This window comes from Scylla paramamosain, chromosome 10 (assembly GCF_035594125.1).
Source record: "Scylla paramamosain isolate STU-SP2022 chromosome 10, ASM3559412v1, whole genome shotgun sequence".
Lineage (NCBI taxonomy): Eukaryota > Metazoa > Arthropoda > Malacostraca > Decapoda > Portunidae > Scylla > Scylla paramamosain.
In genome coordinates, this window is record NC_087160.1 from 29,476,932 (window position 1) to 29,500,563 (window position 23,632).

General features: G+C 40.5%; 1 long non-coding RNA gene across 1 annotated transcript in view; it reads right to left on the reverse strand.

Annotated features, from left to right (window-relative positions):
* The window catches only part of LOC135104505 (uncharacterized), a 126,532-nt gene extending 103,186 nt beyond the window's left edge, over positions 1-23,346 (reverse strand). The window contains exon 1 of the long non-coding RNA XR_010270461.1: positions 23,207-23,346. This is a non-coding gene — a long non-coding RNA (uncharacterized LOC135104505). The remainder of the gene's footprint in view (positions 1-23,206) is intronic.
* Between the last annotated feature and the right edge of the window lie 286 nt (positions 23,347-23,632).

Consider the following 23,632-nt stretch of genomic DNA (forward strand, 5'->3'; position numbering starts at 1 on the left):
ACTTCTACAACATTCGCGGCCTTAGTTCTAATCTTCAATCTGTAGAACACCATTCTACCATATTTTCTTTCTTCCTCCTCCTCCTCTCTATTCAGAAGAAAAATAACCGATAAATAGAAATTCAGAGAAAATTATAGGATCTTTTCTTCTCTCCTCTGAACTCTAAGACAAAAATTGACAATAGATAAATGTACAGAGGCAAAGCAGCCACACGATCTCTTGATCTGAATTCAAGAAAAAAAAAACTGCAGTTACCTAGACAGGAATTAGCATGTGCTTTCAACCTTTTACTGAAATCAAGTAACAAAATACTGGATAAAACGAGTGAAATCCGGAAAACAAACACGTTTTTCTTTTCTCCTCTGAATTCAGGACAAAATATTATTGTTGAGAAACTGATGAAAAGATAGAAAAACCATCTTTTCATCTCTTCTCTGAATTCAGCACATAGATAGTAGATAAACATGTAAAACGACAAAAAAGGGAAACAATATTTTTCCCTTCCCTTCCCTTCCCTGAATTTAGAAAAAAAAAGCTGAATATACATGACAACAAAAAGAGAGAGAGAGAGAGAGAGAGAGAGAGAGAGAGAGAGAGAGAGAGAGAGAGAGAGAGAGAGAGAGAGAGAGAGAGAGAGAGAGAGAGCAATACCGTTCAAATAATCTTTCTTCCCTTCTCTTCTAAATTCCTATCACAGTCAATCTATTTCCTCTTCCTCTGAATTAATTTTACACCCAATCTAGCAGAACGAGCAAACCAATGACAGCAACACGGGTGCCAGATAATCAATGTGCTGTGTTGGTCATGTGCACCCCTTTAAGTCACTTACAAAATACCTGTCCATTACACTTCATCACGCACAGTGGCCTCGCGTCAGGAAAGGTGCTCAGAGCTTCACGGTGTAATAAATTTCATCATGAGCAAACACGCCTCCACGCACGCTCTGTCATGCACGTGTCCTCGATATATTTCAATTTCTGCGAAAGTGAATCTGTTTCCGCATGTTGTTAACGTCGCCCTTCCAGTTTCAAGGTGAATAATTTTGCGTTGTAATTTTGCGTTGTCTTTTTATCCTCTCTCTCTCTCTCTCTCTCTCTCTCTCTCTCTCTCTCTCTCTCTCTCTCTCTCTCTCTCTCTCTCTCTCTCTCTCTAAAATCCTAAAACTATGAGATTCTACATTTATGCATTTTATTGCGTATTATCTTCTTTCTGGAAAGCGCGTGGTTTAACCTTCCCCTGCAGGTCACATCTTCACGCACTATGCACATATATTTTAACTTTCAACGTTATATTCATAGCTTCATAGCAGGGTTTTTAACACTTCAGTCATTCCCTCCACCCTCCTCCACTGCTCCGCGATCGCCTTGCAGTTGTACTGTTAAAAACCCTGCTAGAACTCCCTAGAACTCTCTAGAACTCTCTAGAACTCTAGAACTCTTATTCTGGTACCTTAATATTTATGCATTTTTGTGTACTAGTTATGGTACATAAAGACAAGAGTTATATATCAACCCAACATAGAGGACAAACCCTATGTTCGTGTCACACGAATAAAAATCTCGGGAGGCATAATATCATTCCTTAAGTATGGAAGGATATAATACGCACGCCTCTTGAACAAACCGCACTTAAAGCAACCACAGTAAAATGCAGTGATACAGTGGTGGTGAGGGAAGGCCAAGTTCATGACGGAAGGCAAAATGTTTTTTTTTTCTTTTTTTTGTCAAGGACTCCACATGATTCTTTTGACTAGTCATTTTTCCCACCAAGTGCATATATTCTGTCTTCTCTTCCTTCTTTTTTAATCAGATAATGATGATGATGATGATGATGATGATGGTGATAATGATGGCGATAATAATAATAATAATAATAATAATAATAATAATAATAATAATAATAATAATAATAATAATAACAATCATCATCAGCAGCAGTAGTAGTAGTAGTAGTAGTAGTAGTAGTAGTAGTAGTAGTAGTAGTAGTAGTAGTAGTAGTAGTAGTAGTAGTAGTAGTGTTACTATTATTATTATCATTATTACTGTAATCCATTAATCACTCATCATTATCATCAGTAACATCATCATCAACAAGAACAACAACAACAATGACAATAATAATAATAAGAATAAGAATAAGAATAATAATAATAATAATAACAATAACAATAATAATAATAATAATAACAATAATAATAATAATAACAATAATAATAATAATAATAATAATAACAATAATAAAGCCAAAACTCTACACAACAGAGTTTTCGCTTTCTGGCCAAAGATGGAACATTTTTCATTTCGCTGCTCAGTCAACAAATCCTGCCTGAATGTTTGTGACAGCCAGCAGCAGTGCATTGCAGGTCGGGAACAGCAGCACAAAAGCAGTGAATTATTACTTATTTAAAGAAAATGAAAGAAGTTACGCAAGGAAAGAGTTCTGTCGATATATTAAACCGTTTGAAAATAAGAGTTTACTTTTCATGAATACCAGGTAATTCTCTCTGAACTTTGAAACTAGAATGATGAGATGCGCGCACTACACAACACGAGGTGAGAGTGATATGGACGGCTGGTAAAGAAACAGATATGACCTAGATTTCTGCCGTAAGTCTACACACTGTAACACGTCAGATACTTGGAGTATTACACTATTCTCTTACGCTCAGACAATAGACTTGAGGAAAAAGTGTAGTCCAAGCTTAATATGATAGTATAAAACGTGAGACGTTCGAAACAGTTTTCACGTTTCATACTGAGTTCTGCTCTCACCTTTCCCACACACATGTTCCCTCTTTCTCCCGTTATTCTTGTAGTACTTAAGATTCAACTAAAAACCGATTGTAGGAACACTACTCATCAGACCGCTCCTTGTTACAATACTCTAAGCTGACTGATGTTAATCCACAACTAAGTTTAATAGCAAAGTCGTTCTCTACTGAATTAATTAACAAAGTCTGTGATGTAAAAACATCTGAGGTTTTTACCTTGATTCATTGTTCCCTTCATGCAAGTGAGCAACACAATTTCATAGTTCACAGTACTTTTAATATAATTCCATGTCTATGAGAAGGAAATAGGAAATTCCAATTCCACTGAATTAACAATAATCCACATTATTTTAAGAAAACATATAAAACAGACACTTTCAACGTGTAATGGAAATTACTTTTGTATAAGATTATTTTGCTCGTCATAAATTTGTCTTATAGTCATATATTTGATTCAGTACTTCTTGATGTATGCTAATACCGAAAGCTCTCTGTTGAAATTCCACAGCTCAATGTTAAGTTTTATATTAGACGTATGAACCATTGGCTTGTGTCTCGTATTTTTACGCTTAATTACGTCGTGAAATTGACATGTTGCAAGTCTATAAACACTGAATGATTTCTGACTTTTCAATTCATTAATGCATTTTACGGCTGCACTCATCATCACATCATCACTTAATTAGCGAATGTATATCAGCGTCACATTACAAGCTGGGACGCTGTCTGTCACAACCCAGCTTCGTGAACAGTTTTTTTTTTTTTTTTTTTTATAAAGAGGGTCACTGGCCAAGGGAAACAAAACCGGAGAAAAAAAAATCTCACTTAGGCGCCAGTCCCGAAAGACGTCAAGAGAATCATCGAAAATTGAAGGATAAGTGTCTTGAAACCTCCCCCTTGAAAGAGTTCAAGTCAAAGGAAGGAGGAAATACAGAAGTAGGCAGGGTATTCCAGAGTTTACCAGAGAAAGGGATGAATGATTGAGAATACAGATTAACTGCTAGGCTTGTTACTGGCATGAATATATTTTTCTTTCTCTTTTTACAGTTCTTATTAATACAATTTCAAATTAATCATTGGTTTTATCATTAGTTTTAGTTACTTTGTTCTACGTTCATTAAGTGATGGCTCACCTGCACCTACTTCACTCATCATCTATCTTCTGTTATAAGGCCTCTCATTACTTTCTCCACTAATGTCTGCTGCACGTCAATTCCGTGATAATCCAACAAAATCCTCATCTTTCCATGTATAGTTTTTGTTCAACCTGTCTTCTTTCACCATTACTCATTTCCCATTTTTTTTTTTTTTTATGCAGGAAGGACACTGGTCAAGGGCAACAAAAATAAAATGAATCATGAATCATGAATTTATCAGCGTGTTCACACACCCCGACCAAACTTTATCCTCACTTTAAACATCTTTCTCAGGGGTCCCAAGCTTCAAAAAGCAATCTCGAGGACATCTCGTAATTTTCTAAAACTGTCCCACTGTAAGGAAGCATCGGCCAGTGATCCTCCTGCATAAAAAAAAAATAATAATAATAATAATAATAAAAGCAGCCGCGGGTCATGGTATTATTATTTTTCTTTACACACCCCATCCAGCATCATTACCCTACCTCCAAGCCCTGCCACCTATCCTATCACCCCCCCCAACAAACCCATCGTGTCCCTTCATCCCTACAACACCACCACTGTCCTGTTTCCCTCCTGCCCATAAATCCCCGCCACGCCCTGCCCTCCCTTTCCCCCGCAGGCAGCCCTCACTTCGCATGCTTCCGGGTTCAACACTGCCAAATGGAGCCAATTACGCACCTGATAACAACAATGAAAAAAAAAAATGACTAAAGCCTGCGTGGCACAGATGAGTCCAAAGCTACATTTTCCAGCCATTATCATTATTCCACATGATTATATTTCTATCTCAAGCTACACTCGTTCTTATCATTACGCAGAGATTATTCCAGAAACTTTGTGGTCGTATAAGTAATTCTAAACATACGTGGCAATCCGCTGAAGCATTTAAGAAAACATAATGACAGCATGAAGAAAATACTCCTCACGAAGCGCCATTTCTTTCATAGTATCAAAATTACCTGCCGAAAAGGTGTACAAGTCCACAAAATTCTGCGCATGCATGCATCAGACTGTGATTGTACTGATAAGGTAGTCATGCAGTGTGTGTGTGTGTGTGTGTGTGTGTGTGTGTGTGTGTGTGTGTGTGTGTGTGTGTGTGTGTGTGTGTGTGTCAGTGTGTGTGTGTGTGTGTGTGTGTGTGTGTGTGTGTGTGTGTGTGTCAGTGTGTGTGTGTGTGTGTGTGTGTGTGTGTGTGTGTGTGTGTGTGTGTGTGTGTGTGTGTGTGTGTGTGTGTGTGTGTGTGTGTGTGTGTGTGTCAGTGTGTGTGTGTGTGTCAGTGTGTGTGTGTGTGTGTGTGTGTGTGTGTGTGTGTGTGTGTGTGTGTGTGTGTGTGTGTGTGTGTGTGTGTGTGTGTGTGTGTGTGTGTGTGTGTGTGTGGCATCCTAGCCACAGGTGCGTCGGACATTTTCACAGCACATAAAACTCTTCCATCTCTCCCTTCACTCCCTGTCCGTCATCCTCACTCACGTCTCCCTTCGCTTTCATACGCTCAGCTTCGTATCTACATCACATCTCTCACGCTGAATCCACTTCGTTATTATGCTTTCCATCATTCCTCCTTGCTTCTCACCCACACGCTGCGGGAGTGTGGGTGAGAGGGGAGGCTGCCGACTCCCCATCGCAGTCAGGCCGGGATATCACTGTGCGCGGAGGATGACAAAGTGACAGATACGCCCCGCTTCTAACTGATACATCCGTTCTTCTTTTTGTTTGCATCACACACTGTTATGTAGCTCATCGTTTAAATACATCTTTATCTATTTCAACATCCATGAGTTTCCTCCTCCTCCTCCTCCTCCTCCTCCTCCTCCTCCTCCTGTTCTTCAGTCTGCCTCCACCTACATTATATAAGAACATAACAACAGAAGAACATTAGGTAAGGTACAAGAAGCTAACAAGCCTGTACGTGGTGGTTCCTTTATATGCATAGCACATCACCATACTAACGTTACCCCTTTCCTCTTTAATGCTGTAGCTAGTGTAGTGTAGTTAAACCAAACAGCATATTTAAGACCTGGAGATCAATTGTTCTTTGAAGTTCACTTGCTTTCGCTTGTACTGCTTGTACTGCTTGTGCTCGTCCTCCTCCTCCTCCTCCTCCTCCTCCTCCGGAGTGGTGGGTGGGGAGGAGCCTTCTGCTATGCTGTCCTGTCTCTCTTCCCTGTAGCTAGTTAGAAGCAGTTACCAAACAGCCTTGCAAGGACCAAAAGGTCTGTTGCTGTTTGGCTTTCCTTTGTATTCCTTTGTATTCCTCCTCCTCCTCCTCCTCCTCCTCCTCCTCCTCCTCCTCCTCAATCTTCTCCTCTTCTTACCTCGTTCCTTACGCGATACTGCAATTACCTAGTCAGGCATCTATTTGCGTCGCTCCAGAATTATGCATGCACCAAGATAAATTAGCAAATGAGGCCGCGTGTACCTGGTGACCTGGGTAAAGAAAGCAGGATATGAGAACACACTAGCAGAAGGGAGAATGGAAGGGGAAGTACTCACTCTTCCAATACTTGTAGGCAGGAAGTTTTAAATATGAAGAATATACATGGCTGTCTTTGATAAGGTGCACTATGCCTGAGGTAGAGTATACTTTGCTGTGTAATGTGTGGGCAAAATAATATACAGGATCAGCGTTCAAGTGGGAGTGTATAATTGAGCAGGACTAAATATACCTCTCCCTGAGAAAATACTATCCATAGAAAAAATGAGAATACTGCTTGAAAAAAAAAAAAAAAAAAAAGCCTTGCAAAAAGTTCTGAAAATTACTACCAGTGGAAAAATAGAGCTCGGGAGGGGAAGCACAGTGAGGGGAGGGTATTGACAGAGTACCGATTGCAGGTCGAAGCTAAGGGAGGAAATTACATTGGAAGGCGAGTGAAATACGGATGTGAATTACTGCTGAAAAAGTCCAGAGTTGAGATGGGGAGTGAATTAGAGTGTGGAGTAAGCTGTGGAGTGGGGGAGTGGAGTGTGGTCTAGAGTGGGGCATGGAGTGGGATCTGGAGTGGGGCGTGAAACAGAAGTGGAGTGGGATGTGGACAGGGGGTGTGGAGTGGGGAGATGAATGGTAGTGTGGGGAAGTGTGGGATATCCTGGTGGGTGTTTCTTAATAATAATCTACACTACATCGATAGACCATGGACGATCCATGAACCCCTCTCAATTTCTTAAACCCATCCCGGAAAAGATGAAGATCCCGCGATGTTTCTTAAGAGAAGCAACCTTGTCTTTCCTTGCCTACACTTGTGGAAAAGAGAATGTTCCTGTTATGTCTCTTCAGTTCTTCTTGTTATAGTTATTGTTGTTGCTGTCGTTGTTGTTGTTGTTGTTGTTGTTGTTGATGCTGTTTTTATTATTATTATTATTATTATTATTATTATTATTATTATTATTATTATTATCATTATTATTTTTATTTTTCCCTTCTCCTTTCTCCACCTTTTTCTCCTCCCCCCTCCTCTTTCTCTTCCATTTCTTCCTTCCAAGCTATTTACCCTACAAATATCGCAAAAAAAAAAAAAAAACTCCCTTGTACATCAATAACCTCAACTTAAACCATCCAAACACACACACTCACACTCACACACACACACACACACACACACACACACACACATGAACTGGTGGTGCAGTGATTAGCACGCCCGATTCGCAATTCGGAGGTCAGAGTTCAGTTCCCTATGTCTTGTTCGCACCTGCCCGCTCTTTGTTTACAAAGAAAAGCCAGACTGCTGTGAACACTTTATAGGGTCTATTTTATCCCTACATCCGGCTTATATTTTAACCAAATCTTCAGCCATGTTGTTTTGGACAGCAGCAGACAGATATGTTTATCGACACGCCTTTATTTGTAAACATTGGGTTCTGAGCAAGCGCAAGTCAAGGGCGGACAGCCACGTACAAGATGGCAGCTAGGAACACAACATACTGTCATCAACATGGCTCAAGACTTGGCTAAAAGATTAGCCAAATATAGGGATGAAATATACCATATAAAGTGTTTACAACAGTCAAACTTTCGTTTGTAAACAATTGTGGCGCCATAACATTAATCAATCAATCAATCATTTGTAAACAAAGGGCGGACAACAACGAACAAGGGGTTAGCTTCGAACACGTCACCGGGCCAAGTTAAAATTCTTTGGGCGGACTTTTTTGTAGTGTAGCTCCTGTTCACCTAGCTGTGATTTAGGTACCTGGTTGCTTCTGCGTTTCCTCCTTCCTATGACTTAAACTCTTTTAATAGGGAGGCTTCAAGACATCCTACATTATTTGCCTTTATAGGAACTACAATTCAAGTGGGCAATTTTTTCCTTTTTTTTTTTTTTTTTGTATTTGGTCAGTGGCCTTCTTAAATAAAAAAAAAGTCGGTAGCTGTAACCCGCTGCTTAGGGAGGAGAAACATACTCCTGAAAAAAAAATATATATACGGGGTGGCCTGATCATACCGTGCCTACTGTGCCAGATTTGTCGGCGCCAAGTGGCAGCCATAGTATCTCTCTGCGTAAGATACTTCCTTATGGTCAATGTATACTCAAGATGTAATGTGTGTGTTAGTGTGTAAGTTAATATGTAACACGTGGATTTTCAGCCGATAAAGCTGCAAATGAATAAGCCGAATATAGTTATCATTATTACACACACAAAAAAAAAAAACTTTCAGTAACCACAAAAGAACATACAGACTAAACTCAAGCAAGCAAATTACGAAATTCCCTTCTTACTTTTCACGAAGTAGGAAGCAGGATTTTCCTTCGCCCTCCCCTTGAATAAAAAATAAAATTACTGCTAACTCCTTGACATCACGTTCTCTGACTGTGAAGTCACAGGTCTGGGGAGAGAGAGGGAGAGGAGGAGTGGACAAAGTGAGGAAAGAGGTAGAGAAGAAGGAGAGGGAAAGAAAGGGAGAGGAGCACAAGGGACATTCGTATAATAATGAAAGTAAATAAGAGAGGGAGAGAATGGGAAGTAATAATTAGAGACAAACAGAACGGACCAGAAAATGAGAAAATAGATGAAGAAGGAAATTAAATGTGATGGTTAAGAGAGAGAGAGAGAGAGAGAGAGAGAGAGAGAGAGAGAGAGAGAGAGAGAGAGAGAGAGAGAGAGAGAAATTAGAGAAATGAGAGAAATGAGAAACATGAAACGAACCGGGGGCGGAGGAGCGGAGGAGGAGCGTGATAACCTGTCATGAGCAATAAAGCGAAATGAAGGTGTGCAACGAGAAATTAAGGAGAGATAGAACAGACAAAAACACACTTAAGGCAAAACACGAGGAAATGGAGGGAAGGCGACGGTGTCGACGACAGAGCAGAAAGAGGAGAAGGAGAAAGAGGAGAATGTACAAAAGAATACAAAAGAAGATCAAATAGCAACAGACGCTGAGGTCCTTACTAGGCTGTTTGTGTAACTATTCTACTCTATTAGTGGTAAGAGACAGGATAGCACAGGAGAAGGCTCCTCCCCACTCCACCATCCCTCCAGCCGAAGCTGGCCTGAAAAAAGGAATTTGTATCATGTTGTATAGAAAAAAACAACATGGAATTTGAGAGGAAAGTAAGAAAGAGATGGTCTACTACCACGTATAATTTACATACAATCCTAATATTTCTGTCATCTGATGAGGCGCTCCTTTTACTTTAAATTTGATTGAGTGGCCTACATTTTTGCTAAATGACTATAGTGATGGGTTAGCTGCTCTGCAAGAAGGAGGAGGAGGAGGAGTACGTAAACAAAAGTAAACAGACGTAAAGAAGACGAAGAAGAACAAGAACAAGAAAAACAAGAACAAGAACAAGACCAACAACAACAGCAACAACAACAACGACAAATTTGAATCAAATTTCAATCAATGAAACTAAGAAAATAAAAAAGAAAGAAAAGAAACAAGTCAGGTGATCCATTTAAAACGGAATGGGTAAAAAAAAAAAAAAAGCTCACTCATAAGACGTGAAAAGCTAAGTGTAATTCAGAAAAGTCTCCGGAACAAGAAACACACAGCTGGGAACAGGTAAACATTGGATTGCGAGGGAGGGAACGGGAAGAGAAAAGAAGGGACGGAGGAGGGAAAAGAAGGGAAGGGGGCGGAAGCCATCAACTACCCAGTCACGCGTCGGTGATTCGTGAAACTTCCCAGAAAACCAGCGGCCGATACCGAGGAAGACACGGGAAGCACGTCGAGGAGGCACAAATTAGGACATTGGCACTCCATGAAACCTAACGAAGCGAAGAGCACAAGGAGACGCAAGGAACTCACTGGAGACTGCTAACTTAGACCTAGAGGTATCAATTTCTTTCGTATTTACCAAGGACGAGACGATGATAAATAAAAAAGGTGATACCTATAAGTTAGTGTATGTTAGTGATATAATGCGGGGTTATTCTGCAACAGCTAACATATCCTGGCTTATGAAACGTCTTTCTCACCAAAATACACAGCACCTTCAATGTTTTTTTCTCCATTTTGTTGTCATTGGCCGGGGCCCTTCTCACTTAATAAGAAGATAAATAAATAATCATGTAAAGCTAGAGACTGTTTAAATAGAAGATAAAATGCGGAGTATAAAAAAGATGCTTCTTTTTCATTTCTAGCAACATTAGCATTCTGGGAGGGCCCGATGTTATTTTGTTCTGCTAAGTAGGGGAAATACTTTTTTTATTTATTTATATGAATGCAGTAATAGAAAAAATATATATGAATGTAGGGGTAAGATGCATGATAGCTCGATGAGAGAGAGAGAGAGAGAGAGAGAGAGAGAGAGAGAGAGAGAGAGAGAGAGAGAGAGAGAGAGAGAGAGAGAGAGAGAGAGAGAGAGAGAGAGAGAGAGAGAGAGAGAGAGAGAGAGAGAGAGAGAGAGAGAAAATGTCCTTCATGAACTCACACACAGACATGGACACGCTCATGCACGCACGCACGCGCGCACGCGCGCACACCACACACACACACACACACACACACACACACACACACACACACACACACAATAACAGACTGACAAACAAAGGAAAGAGAGAGAGAGAGAGAGAGAGAGAGAGAGAGAGAGAGAGAGAGAGAGAGAGAGAGAGAGAGAGAGAGAGAGAGAGAGAGAGAGAGAGAGAGAGAGAGAGAGAGAGAGAGAGAGAGAGAGACTGTCCTTCATGTACTCACACACAGACATGGACACGCTCATGAACGCACGCAACGCACGCACGCACGCATGCACGCGCGCGCGCACGCACGCACACACACACACACACACACACACACACACACTAACAGAGTGACAAACAAAGGACACACACACACACACACACACACACACAATAACAGACTGACAAACAAAGGAGAGAGAGAGAGAGAGAGAGAGAGAGAGAGAGAGAGAGAGAGAGAGAGAGAGAGAGAGAGAGAGAGAGAGAGAGAGAGAGAGAGAGAGTAAAGAACGAAAGTAAATAACACGCTTCACTAGACAAGGCAGGGAAGAGAAATGCCAGTCGGCAAGATGAACTAAACACACACACACAAACACGCACACACACACACACACACACACACACACACCAACTGACGCACAACGCACCAAACTTTACCTCGCGAGAAACAAAGAAAATCTAAACAAAAAATGGTGCATAAATTACCGAAAAGAATGCAACGTTACAGTGAAATAATACAATATCAGTACCGCGTCAGAAAAGGAAGGTGGAGAACATTCGCACATTTGCTGAGTGAAGGAAGAAAGACAAATGTAATAGTATTAAAACAAAAATGGGAAGATAAAGTAAAGGTCATTCGCACATTTGCCGAGTGAAGGAACAAAAGACAAAGAAGAAAGACACACGTGCAGAGGAAACGAAGTAAAATTTATGAAGGAAGGAAGAATTATATTACTGAGAAAATATGTGACATACCAAACAGATTCGAAGTATAAAGCAGAATTCTCTCTCTCTCTCTCTCTCTCTCTCTCTCTCTCTCTCTCTCTCTCTCTCTCTCTCTCTCTCTCTCTCTCTCTCTCTCTCTCTCTCTCTCTCTCTCTCTCTCTTCCACCCTTCAACCTGCAGTCTCGGTGCCGTCGTCAGCCTCGCTACGTTTCCACTCCACTGAACCCAAACTTTACTGCCACCAGCAAATTGCAACACGCCGGGGACCACGACCGCCAACAAGGCACTGCGACCCGCCACCCGCAGCCCCAGCCCCGCCACCGCCAGCGTTATGCGAGTTGGGATGCACGTCAGGAAATTCCAGCAGTTAAATGCAAGGATCGAGACAAAGCTATTCGTTGGAGCGGCGCATAGAGCTCCTGATATTCTATAGCAGCATCGAATCATGTTTCGCAATGATTAAAGGACAGTTATTGTGTCAGACATTCGGAAAGGACAGGAAATGCCGCGGTTGTGGCGGGGAATTACACAGCCTCGCTTTAAACGTGCTGCGGCATCTCCCAGCGTTTAGCGTTGTCGTTTCCAAGGTGATTGCCACACCAACGGTGTAATTCTGCACACAGCACGACGCACCTGTGGCCTTGAGGAAAACCACTGGAAAATATATCACCTATCATAAGGAAGTGGCGCACTGGTGATCGTCTGACAACTTGAGTTTGAATTCCCAGCCTGACGGCGACAATTTGAGCAGGTTTCCTTTCATGCTGGGGACCTTGTTCAACTAGCAGTCATTAGGTCGACGAGTTGTGACCTCGCCGTCCAACAGGAGCGGAAACACAGCAACCCTGAAGACCAGCAATCCTATCCTCTAATACAGCGAAGATACGCTGCCCTTACCTCAGAGTGGATGCTTGCTGCCAGACACTATTAATGTTCTATGGTCCACTACTAGTTAATTTTTAAACAAGAAATACCTTATATAAAAATATAACAATAACTCGACTCAAGATATAACTCATCTATCTGTGTGTGTGAGTGTGTGTGTGTGTGTGTGTGTGTGTGTGTGTGTGTGTGTGTGTGTGTGTGTGTGTGTGTGTGTGTGTGTGTTGCGCGCGCGCGTGCGCGCGCTCGTCGGCCTTAGGGCGACGGTTCACTCCTAACTTCGCACCCGCAGTCCAGGAGGTGGTCAGACATACTGATGGTGGCGATGTTCGAGACAATCTGAGTTTGGAAAGTTCCAACGTCCATAAACACAACACAGTGCTGCTGGGAAGAGACCGACATTTCGCCTTTATAGTGTGACTCAAGTATAACTGAGTGAACTAGCCCTCCCCAGGGAGCAGCGTGGGGCACATCAGGTATTGCTTACTCACCAGCGCCCCCACACCAGCACTCGCCCTCACGACTATGCACATCTCTGCTGCTACACATCGCCACCTGTCCAAGGTGTGATCATATCCCGGCCCTTGACGATACAGATAATTTATTATTATTATTTTTTTTTTTTTTTTATGTAGGAGGGACACTGGCCAAGGGCAACAAGAATCCAATAAAAAAAAAAAATGCCCACTGAAATGCCAGTCCCATAAAAGGGTTCAAAGCGGTAGTCAAAAAATTGAAGGATAAGTGTCTTGAAACCTCCCTCTTGAAGGAATTCAAGTCATAGGAAGGTGGAAATACAGAAGCAGGCAGGGAGTTCCAGAGTTTACCAGAGAAAGGGATGAATGATTGAGAATACTGGTTAACTCTTGCGTTAGAGAGGTGGACAGAATAGGGATGAGAGAAAGAAGAAAGAATTGTTCAGCGAGGCCGCGGGAGGAGGGGAGGCATGCAGTTAGCAAGATCAGAAGAGCAGTTAGCATGAAAATAGCGGTAGAAGACAGCTAGAGATGCAACATTGCGGCGATGAGAGAGAGGCTGAAGACAGTTAGAGGAGAGGAGTTGATGAGACGAAAAGCTTTTGATTCCACCCTGTTTAGAAGAGCAGTACGAGTGGGATCCCCCCAGACATGTGAAGCATACTCCATACATGGACGGATAAGGCCCTTGTACTAACAGAGTTAGCAGCTGGGGGGGGATGAGAAAAACTGGCGGAGACGTCTCAGAACACCTAACTTTATAGAAGCTGTCTTAGCTAGAGATGAGATGTGAAGTTTCCAGTTCAGATTATAAGTAAAGGACAGACCGAGGATGTTCAGTGTAGAAGAGAGGGTCAGTTGAGTGTCATTGAAGAAGAGGGGATAGTTGTCTGGAAGGTTGTGTCGAGTTGATAGATGGAAGAATTGAGTTTTTGAGGCATTGAGCAATACAAAGTTTGCTCTGCCCCAATCAGAAATTTTAGGAAGATCAGAAGTCAAGCGTTCCGTGGCTTCCCTGCGTGAATAATGAAGTCAGTCTATTAATGCGTCAATATATAAATAAGTGGAAAAATTAATTAATTATTAATAAATGAGTATATAAATAAATACAGGTTTCTCCGCAGCCAAATCACAAGAGCTTCACAGTGGTGGGAGTTGAATTAAAAATCAATCAAATCAATCTCCGTCGCGGGAAGTGTAGAGCTGAACAGTGATGGAATGTGATAAAAAGCGATAATGTTTCTATTTTTGTAGCAAATGAACCAGCCTTTGTAAAACACGTAACCTCCCTGCTGCTAGTGGACGAAATAAAAAAAAAATCGCAACTATCTGCAGAGGAGTTTCCGTGCCCAAATATTTGCCCGTGATGGTGGAGATGAAAACATAAATAAATGAATAAACAAACAGTACAACTTCCACTAAAGGACAAAAGAATCTCTCTCCGGTCTCATTCACGGGACTTAGACAAAAATTATTCTCGAAGTTGGAACACCATGAATGCGAGCGGAACACGAGAGCGCCAGCTGTTATTCGGTACCTCACTGAGAAAAAAAAAAAAACTCGCGCAAACCTATATATACACTTGTACGTACATAATGCACAACACTCCCTCGGGATGAAAGAGAGAGAGAGAGAGAGAGAGAGAGAGAGAGAGAGAGAGAGAGAGAGAGAGAGAGAGAGAGAGAGAGAGAGAGAGAGAGAGAGAGAGAGTGAGAGAGAGACACCCGAGTCCCACCCTAATGCCAGTCCAGCTGTGTCGCGATACCAAAAGACGACCGTGAGTAACACACCACGTCTTTGACCTCACACGGGGCCGCCATCACCACCAGTACTTGTTGCTTCGTTTACCTGGCGTAGGAAGGAAGATTTATGGTCCAAGAGTGAGAATATCACAAGGTCAAGGGTCACTGAAAACAGAAAGAGCCTGGAATCAATAAAACCTAAATGCTAACAAACAATTGTCAAAATATAAGGATAGCACAAGGTCGAGGGTTACTTGAAACAGACCAAAACCTAAAGTCAATAAAAGCGTCAGTTCAACAAAAAAAGTAAATCATCATAAATACGAATTAAACAAAATTATTCCAAAACTCAGTTAACTCAAAAAATAAATAAATAAATAAACAAAAAATCACGTTGCGTTTCGAATTTATTAGATTTAGGAAGCGAAAAGAGTACAACCCTTCCCATACATACGTCCAGAATCTCGCTCATATATACGTCCAAAAATCTCACAAATGACAGTATAAATCAGTCAAGTCAACCTCGCGGGCACTCCCGGAGACACAACCAGCCACTGTTCGTGTAATGTAGTGAGATGAAAGAAGACAATTAACACACGGCACATGCAACTTTGCTCCCTTAGAATACACAATTTGGGAACTTCCTCCGGCACTGCACGCTGTTTTAATGAGAGAGAGAGAGAGAGAGAGAGAGAGAGAGAGTGAGAGAGAGAGAGAGAGAGAGAGAGAGAGAGAGAGAGAGAGAGAGAGAGAGAGAGAGAGAGAGAGAGAGAGACGGCGCAAAAACGGATAACACAACAAACCGAACTGTCAAGGGATGAAAGAACCGCCAAACACAAAAACAAACACACAAGCCACAAGTAGCAAGAGGAAATGTAAAACAAACTCGTGCACATGAGAGCGAGAGAGTTACACACCGACCAGGCACAGATTGTTATGTAAAAAATACAAAAGGGAGATATACATAAAAAATCTAGAAATAAAAGGAGGAGAAAAATAAGGAAAACTCAACCGAAGCGAATAAATGAATACAGGAAAGAAAAAGTGCGACCAAAGGTTAAAGAAAAAATATAAAACATAAAACGTTTGGTATTGTGATGTGAAACGTATATATTTTTTTTCTTCTTTGAAAGTCCTACCTTGCCTACACCCACACTCCACAGTCTCCACCCTGCAGGTTCCTTCACCACTTTCCCCTTCATAAACGCTACCCTAACTTATTCCGATCCCTTTGACTAATATGGCTTCTCGTCGTGGTTAACAAAATTGTCCGGTGAAATTCTAGAGCCTAATTTTGAAAGATTCCATTGACAGTAAGAGCAAGTAATTTAAGTCATATATAAGTTACATTTAATTAAACATATTCATGACTGCTTAAGTAACAAGTGGAAAGGCTGGGAGATACACACTTTTACCAGACACACTTAACATTGACACCACGTACAATCTGATCCACACACCCTCTTAAACCCTGGCACCCTGACGCTACCTTCACCACCCTCCTCTTCTAACCTTTACCCTTCACAGACGCTTGCCTTTCAATAACACCCCTAACACATCCTCACCCTACACTGCTGATCCACTCCCACCCTCCGACACAGCTCCGAATGATCCTGCCTCGCTTCGTTACATGCCTCACCTCCAGCCTCCCTCAGCCGGCCCAGCACACAGCCCTGTCTCACCGCCCAACTCGTGCTTCCCTCCCTCCTTCTTCCCGTCCTTTCCTCCTTCCTCCTGTCTCCCTCACTCAGCACAGTCCAGAAGTCCAGGCCAATAGTTGAGATGGAACAAGGTCTTCTCACTACTTCAAACTAAAGTCCGTGTGTGTGTGTGTGTGTGTGTGTGTGTGTGTGTGTGTGTGTGTGTACCTCGCAAGGACGCTGATGCGCACAAAGGCACACACAGAACTTGCTGTAGTTTCTCCTCTTCCTCTTCCTGTCCAGCGTCCTTCACTTCCTCTTTTCATCTTCCTCCTCCTCTTCCTCCTCCTCCTCCTCCTCCTGTTCCTGTTCCTAGATCTTCTTTATCTTTATCTTCTTCTTTATCTTATCTTTATCTATCTTTATCTTCTTTATCTACTTCTTTATCTTCTCTATCTTCTTTGTTTTTCTTCTTTTCTTTTCTTTTTCTCCTTCCTCTTTTTTTCTTTTTTTCTTTTTCTTTTTCTTTTTTTTCTTTTACTTTTCTTTTTCTTCTTTTACTTTTCTTTCTTTTTTCTTTTATTTTCTTTTTCTTTCCTTTTTCTTTTATTTTTCTTTTTCTTTTTCTTCTTTTTCTTTTATTTTCTTTTTTCTTTTTCCTCTTTATCTTCTTTATCTTCTTTTCTTCTTTATCTTCTTTTTATCTTCTCCTTTATCTTTATCTTCTTTATCTTTATCTTCTTTATCTTTATCTTCTTATCTTTCTTTCTTATTCTTCTTTTTTTTTTCTTTTTTCCTTTTTTCCTTCTTTTCCTTTTCTTTTTTCTTTTTTCCTTTTCCTTCTTTTCCTTTTTTTCTCTTCTCTTTTTCTCCTCTCTCTCTTTCTCTCTCTCTCTCTCTCTCTCTCTCTCTCTCTCTCTCTCTCTCTCTCTCTCTCTCTCTCTCTCTTGCACACACGTGAAATCACATTTATAACTTGGAGTACACTAAAGTATCTTTCATTTTAATGCAAACTATTAAAAAGGGGTAAACAGAGAAAACATGCAGTTCCACAATAACGTGAAGCTTAAATACAAAATTAGCTGATCAGATGACAAGGGTAACACCAAAATCACTGAGAGAATAGTCAGTGTCCTGAGTGAATATTTTAGCAATGCTGCAGGGAGGACACATGATGCAGGAATTGGAAAGGTTATAAACTCAATAAGATAGAATAACATTTGTAAAATAAGAAGACACGAAATAATAGAAGAAATAAAAAGGGATAAAACCCACAACAAGCGTAAAATAAGGAGCCAGAAAATACCTGAAAGAAATTATATTAATGCAATTTCAACATACGTAAATTATGGAAAGATGAAAAATATATATAAATAATAACACTGATGAAATTACAACATACGAAAAAAAAGAAAGAAAAAATACTGAAACGAAGTAATAAAAAACAGCAAAATAATAATATCGATGAAACTGCAACTTAATAAAAGGAAGAGGACAGAAATATGAAATAATAATAAAAATAATAATAATAATAATAATAATAATAATAATAATAATAATAATAATAATAATAATAATAATAATAATAATAATAATTTCTTCATCTTCATCATCCACCTGGTCGACTCAGCCTGTCAGTTTGCGTTAGCATTTTCCAACGAGCTTTGTCTTCAAAAGTTTGTTGTTACATCACGTTCTGATTCTAGGATCCTCTCTTCACTAAAGCCTCATTAATGTTCTCTGTCCATCTCTTACGTGACCGTCCCAAAGGTCGCCTCCCCCTCGGGCGCCAGTTCAACCAGCGGCTTCGGGGCTCTGTCCTCTGTCCGCATTACGTGGTCGAACCATCGCAACTGAGCTTGCTCCACAAAGTCCAAGGTACTAATGACGTCCAGTTCATTCCTGATGTTAACGTTTCTCAGTTTGCCTCTTCTTGTTACCGCTTTGATGATACTTAGGGCCTTCATTTCTGCAGCGTGTATTTCACTTCTTGATTTGGTTGTCAAGGCCCAGGACTCACAACCGTACATCAGTAGGAGTCGCAGTACAGGTTTTATAAATTATCACTTTGACCTTGTTAGGTATATGTCTGTCTTTGAAAAGTAGGTACAGGAGATTTAATTCTGAGGCTGTGCATGTGATTCTTGACCATTGGGGAATCAGACAGTGGCTTGCTAGGCCTATCCTGTCTTTATCAGAACTCCGTTAGCAGCTGCTGCATATGGGGTTCTCCCTTCTGCAGCAGCCCCAGGCTACATGACTAACACGTGGAGTTGGAATTTGTATCCAACAACAGCAACAGCAACGACAGTAACAACAACAATAATAATAATACAACGCCCCTAAAAAATACATATACACAACCAACTATCTATTTATTAGTGTACCCATAAGACATTGCACTAGATCATAGTACCAATTGCAGCTTTACGTGCAGCAGAAGAGAGAGAGAGAGAGAGAGAGAGAGAGAGAGAGAGAGAGAGAGAGAGAGAGAGAGAGAGAGAGAGAGAGAGAGAGAGAGAGAGAGAGAGCGCAGGGTAAAATCTAATTAGAGCTCCCAAGTAACACATTAATTTATCACAGGTGACTTTTTCTCCTTTTGATAGTCAAGAGGGAGACGGGAAGTAGGGTTACTATTTTCCTCTATACAGTAACGAGACCTCTCTCTCTCTCTCTCTCTCTCTCTCTCTCTCTCTCTCTCTCTCTCTCTCTCTCTCTCTGGCTGATGACAACAATTATTACTACTTATGTACATATTTTTACCCTGAAGATAGTAATGAGAACAACAACACAAACAACAACACAAACAACAACAACAAGTTTGAAACTAGAATCTCCTGAAGGCATTATTCAGTGGCCCAGTTTTTTTTTTTTTTTTTAAGGAACCCAAGGGCAAGGTGGTATAAAGACACGGAGAGAGGTTTTTTGGAGGCGTCCCATAAGTTGCCTGGTAGTATTATCTAAACTAAGGCAAATTAACCTCAATCAAGGAAAGTAAAGAATGTAAATATAAACTCTTCTTTTTTCTTCTTTCCAGACCATTGCGAAACATGGTTTGTGTGGAAACCAAAAAAAAAAAGATAGAATAAAAGGTTACTCTTTCTAAGCTACAAAAGTATTTAAGAGACTATTATAAAAAAAAAAAAAAGAGTGCAAAAATTTGCAAAAGTTTATGGGGAAAAGTTATCTAGCAGTGAAAGGGGGACATCAGCAGCTCCCTGAGTAGTGTAAAGTGTAAGAGAAGGTTAATTGAATACAAATCCCTTCATTCTTATACTAATCAAAGGAAACATATATACATAGCTCTTGTGACATGGAAGGCAAGACGGTGAGTGGAAGGAGGGAATGTTAAGGTAAGGGTGTTGGCTGGTGTGGTGAGTTGCTTCCTATCGTGACTGACAAGTGCCAGTGTGGTAAACGTTGCCAGGCGGTCTATCTCACACACACACACACACACACCACACACACACACACACACACACACACACACACACGTCCCTCCCACGTAAACAGGAATACACTATTAAAAACGTATGAATATTAATGAGGTGGAATAAATAGCGACGGCTTTCATCTCGTACAAAAAGTCAAGGGTAATAATGATAATAGTGTTAATAACAATAATGATAATAATAATGATAATAATAATAATAATAATAATAATAATAATAATAATAATAATAATAATAATAATAATAACAACAATAATAATAACATTAATGATACACACTTACTTAATGGTAAAGTACGATTTGAGTGTGGAATTAAAACTCAGTAAAAGCTCACCTGTTGTTAATTAAGCGCGACATTTAACACCTAATGCGACAAACGACACGCTCTATTAACGATAACCTTGATTCCCTTCCTCTTAACGAGCGTCGCTTCATTAAATAAACGATAAAACGGTCGTTGTCGTCATTGTCAAGATATATAGGAAGGGACGTGGGAAGTCTCCAGTTTTCTATATTAAATTCTACATCAAAACATTTTCAGTCACTTTCGATCTTTCCTCACTCCTGAGGTCAAAGGAGTGAACTGCCTTGCTCCCATCCTCACTTCATCGTTCTCCTTTACCACTACGCCCTCTCATCTCCAATTGGTTACACAAGTCTTTATCGGATTATATCTTTTTCTTTTTAATAAAAACATCTTCACCAGAACCCTGCTTCGACACACTTCCAATGTCTCATTACGCATTCACACCTCGCCTACTTACACATCCACGCATCAACACTAAACTTTTTATTCTTTCGTTTGATTTTACAAGTCTCCGCCAGCATTGTAGTATCTATAATTTTTCTACTATGACACATTTTTTACTAGTTTCTCTCGTCCCTGCCTTGACACATTTCCAGATCTCTTCTGATTGACATCCTTGGTATTCCCGCATGCGCTCTTTTTTTTTTTTAAGCAAGTACAATTAGAACGCTTCAACACGTTTTGGAGAATCTCACCGTCTTCCTCGGACACTCTCATCATCATCCCCTCTACCTGACTACACCAACCATACAAACCAGGTCCCGTTCAGGTGCTTTACTCCAGCAATATTCACACCCTGCCTTACAACATTTCTAATCACGTTACTCCCCACCATTGTTGCCTGAAAGTCCCAAGGGAATGAACTCGTGCGTCAAGTTTCCTGTTAGTAGGAACTTCAGCTCTGGTTAGCGCCACGTGGCCCGAGTTCAGTGACAAGAACTGCTTAGGTGTGTTTCCCATATATACCTGTGAAGAAATAATAGCCGCGTGGCCCAAGTTCTGTGACAAGAACTGCTTAGGTGGGTTTTCCGTACATACCTGTGAGGAAATAATACCTGGCTAAGCCTAGATTTCTCTCCTCTCTCTCTCTCTCTCTCTCTCTCTCTCTCTCTCTCTCTCTCTCTCTCTCTCTCTCTCTCTCTCTCTCTCTCTCTCTCTTTCTCTCTCTCTCTCTCTCTCTTCGTTTCAAAGGAGAGAGAGGAGAGAGAGAGAGAGAGAGAGAGAGAGAGAGAGAGAGAGAGAGAGAGAGAGAGAGAGGAGAGAGAGAGAGGAGAGAGAGGAGAGAGAGAGAGAGAGAGAGAGAGAGAAAAACAAGAAAAAAGGTAAGAAGAGAAGCGAAGTGTTAAGGTGATGGGCTTTGAATTCAAAATGGATGTTCTGGTATATGTTTATGAAACTGTATACAAAAAGACCTGTCTGCATATTGATACCACTAAGTTTTAATAAATTATGATCACTGAAAAGAGCATGTGTGTGTTCGTATTTGTCATAATGGAACATGATCCGTAATATTTTTCTTTTACTGTAAATAAAATATCGACTTGTTTTGTAGCCCCTTCCCATACAAATGGACAATATAACAAGTGTGGACATACTATAAATAAATACCCAAGTTTTAATCATTCTAAATTTAAACTGTCCTTAGTTATATAAAATATGCCTATCATTTTGGACAATTTCGCTTTTATTTCTTCCATGTGCGGTATCCATTTTAAATGACAGTCAATAATTACACCAAAGAATTTTGCTTCTTTAACTGGATCACGTCTGACGTCATCAAGTGTTATTACAGTATTGGTGGGCTGCATCATGGATCAATAGGATAATATGTAGCAAGTTTTATCAATATTTAGTGTTAATTTCTTGTTTTTTTAACAAGTTTGGATGGTGTATCAGTTCATTATTCAGTGTGGCAACTATATTGTTCAAGTTCTTTCCCTGAATATAAATATTAGTGTCGTCAGCATTGTCCGTCAGCATATACTAAAATATTTAGTAAACTGCTACTGCTTGTTACGTCATAAATATCAGAAAAAAATGGTCCTAAAACTGACACCTGGGGCACTCCGAAATTTACTTGTCTCTGTGAAGATGGCATATCATTGTATGCTGTATATTGTTTCCTGTGAGTAAAGTAACAAACCATTTTTGAGCTGGACCTCGTATCCTATAAGTACATAAATTTTTGGAGTAAAATGTCATGAGGAATGGTGTCAAATGATTTGCTAAGTCTCAAAAAACTGTTATGTGAAACATTTTGGTGTCAACTGCCTGATAAATGAGTTCACAGAGGTTCAGTATGGCTAATTCAGATGAGAATTTTGGTCTAAATCCATACTGACAGATAATAGTTCATGCTCTGAAAGGTAATTCAATAATCTTTAACTCACTTTTTTTTTCTCGAAAAACTGATAATATTCATTTTAACCTATAATATTGTGATAAATTTTATCGTTTTTTTTTTTTTTATCGCTAGCCTACAGCTTTGGCAGTTCGCAGACTTTTCGGAAATATTCCATCTCTAAATTATATATTTATAATGTACCCTAAATATGGGAAATTTCATTGCATCATCCTTCAACTATCTTGACACCAATACCATCATAATCTGGAGATGTTTTTCTTCAAATTTTTAATAGTTTTTACAAATGAGAGTCGACTGGCAATCGTGCAAAATTGGCCATTGAAACGCTCTGCATATTTCACCTGAAATGAGGTTTTCGAAAATATCATCGACATGAATTCCATCATCAGTATGATGATATGGATAAAAATTGATAGTTAACATTTAATGGGAAATTATGGATACGATTTAGTATATTGACCAGATCACTATTACTCACAATAGAAAATGGAAGTATGTTATGAATATGGAGTAATTAATTTTCATTTTCCGTGATTAATCCAGTAAGATAGTAAAGAAATAAACAAAACACAAATATAAACAGCTTACTAGTTAATCCTTTGAAACTCGTTTTGATATCTTCGAGTGACAGGAATCCCCACTCAGCTGACCCATACAGAATGGCCCTCCTGCGGCACAGCACCTCCGTCGTTGAGAACTTTGGCGCCACCTGCCACGGCAGTGGCACGGCGGGAGCTATCAGCACATTTGGCGGCAACAGCTAAAAGCACCGCCATCCCCAGCACCTGCGCCACCACCGACTTCACCGCCAGACGCACCACTTCCGGAACCACCGGCACCAGCAACATCGGGACGACAGTGAACAGCAGCACTGGGACCGCCGCCACCCACACCACTAGCCACACAGGAGTCACCACACTGGAGTCTCCATCACCTCCCACTCGAGTCGCTTCGAGAAACAGTCTCACTGTCTCGCGTAGTTTGCTCGAACCGTAACCCACCCGCCTTCCTCTC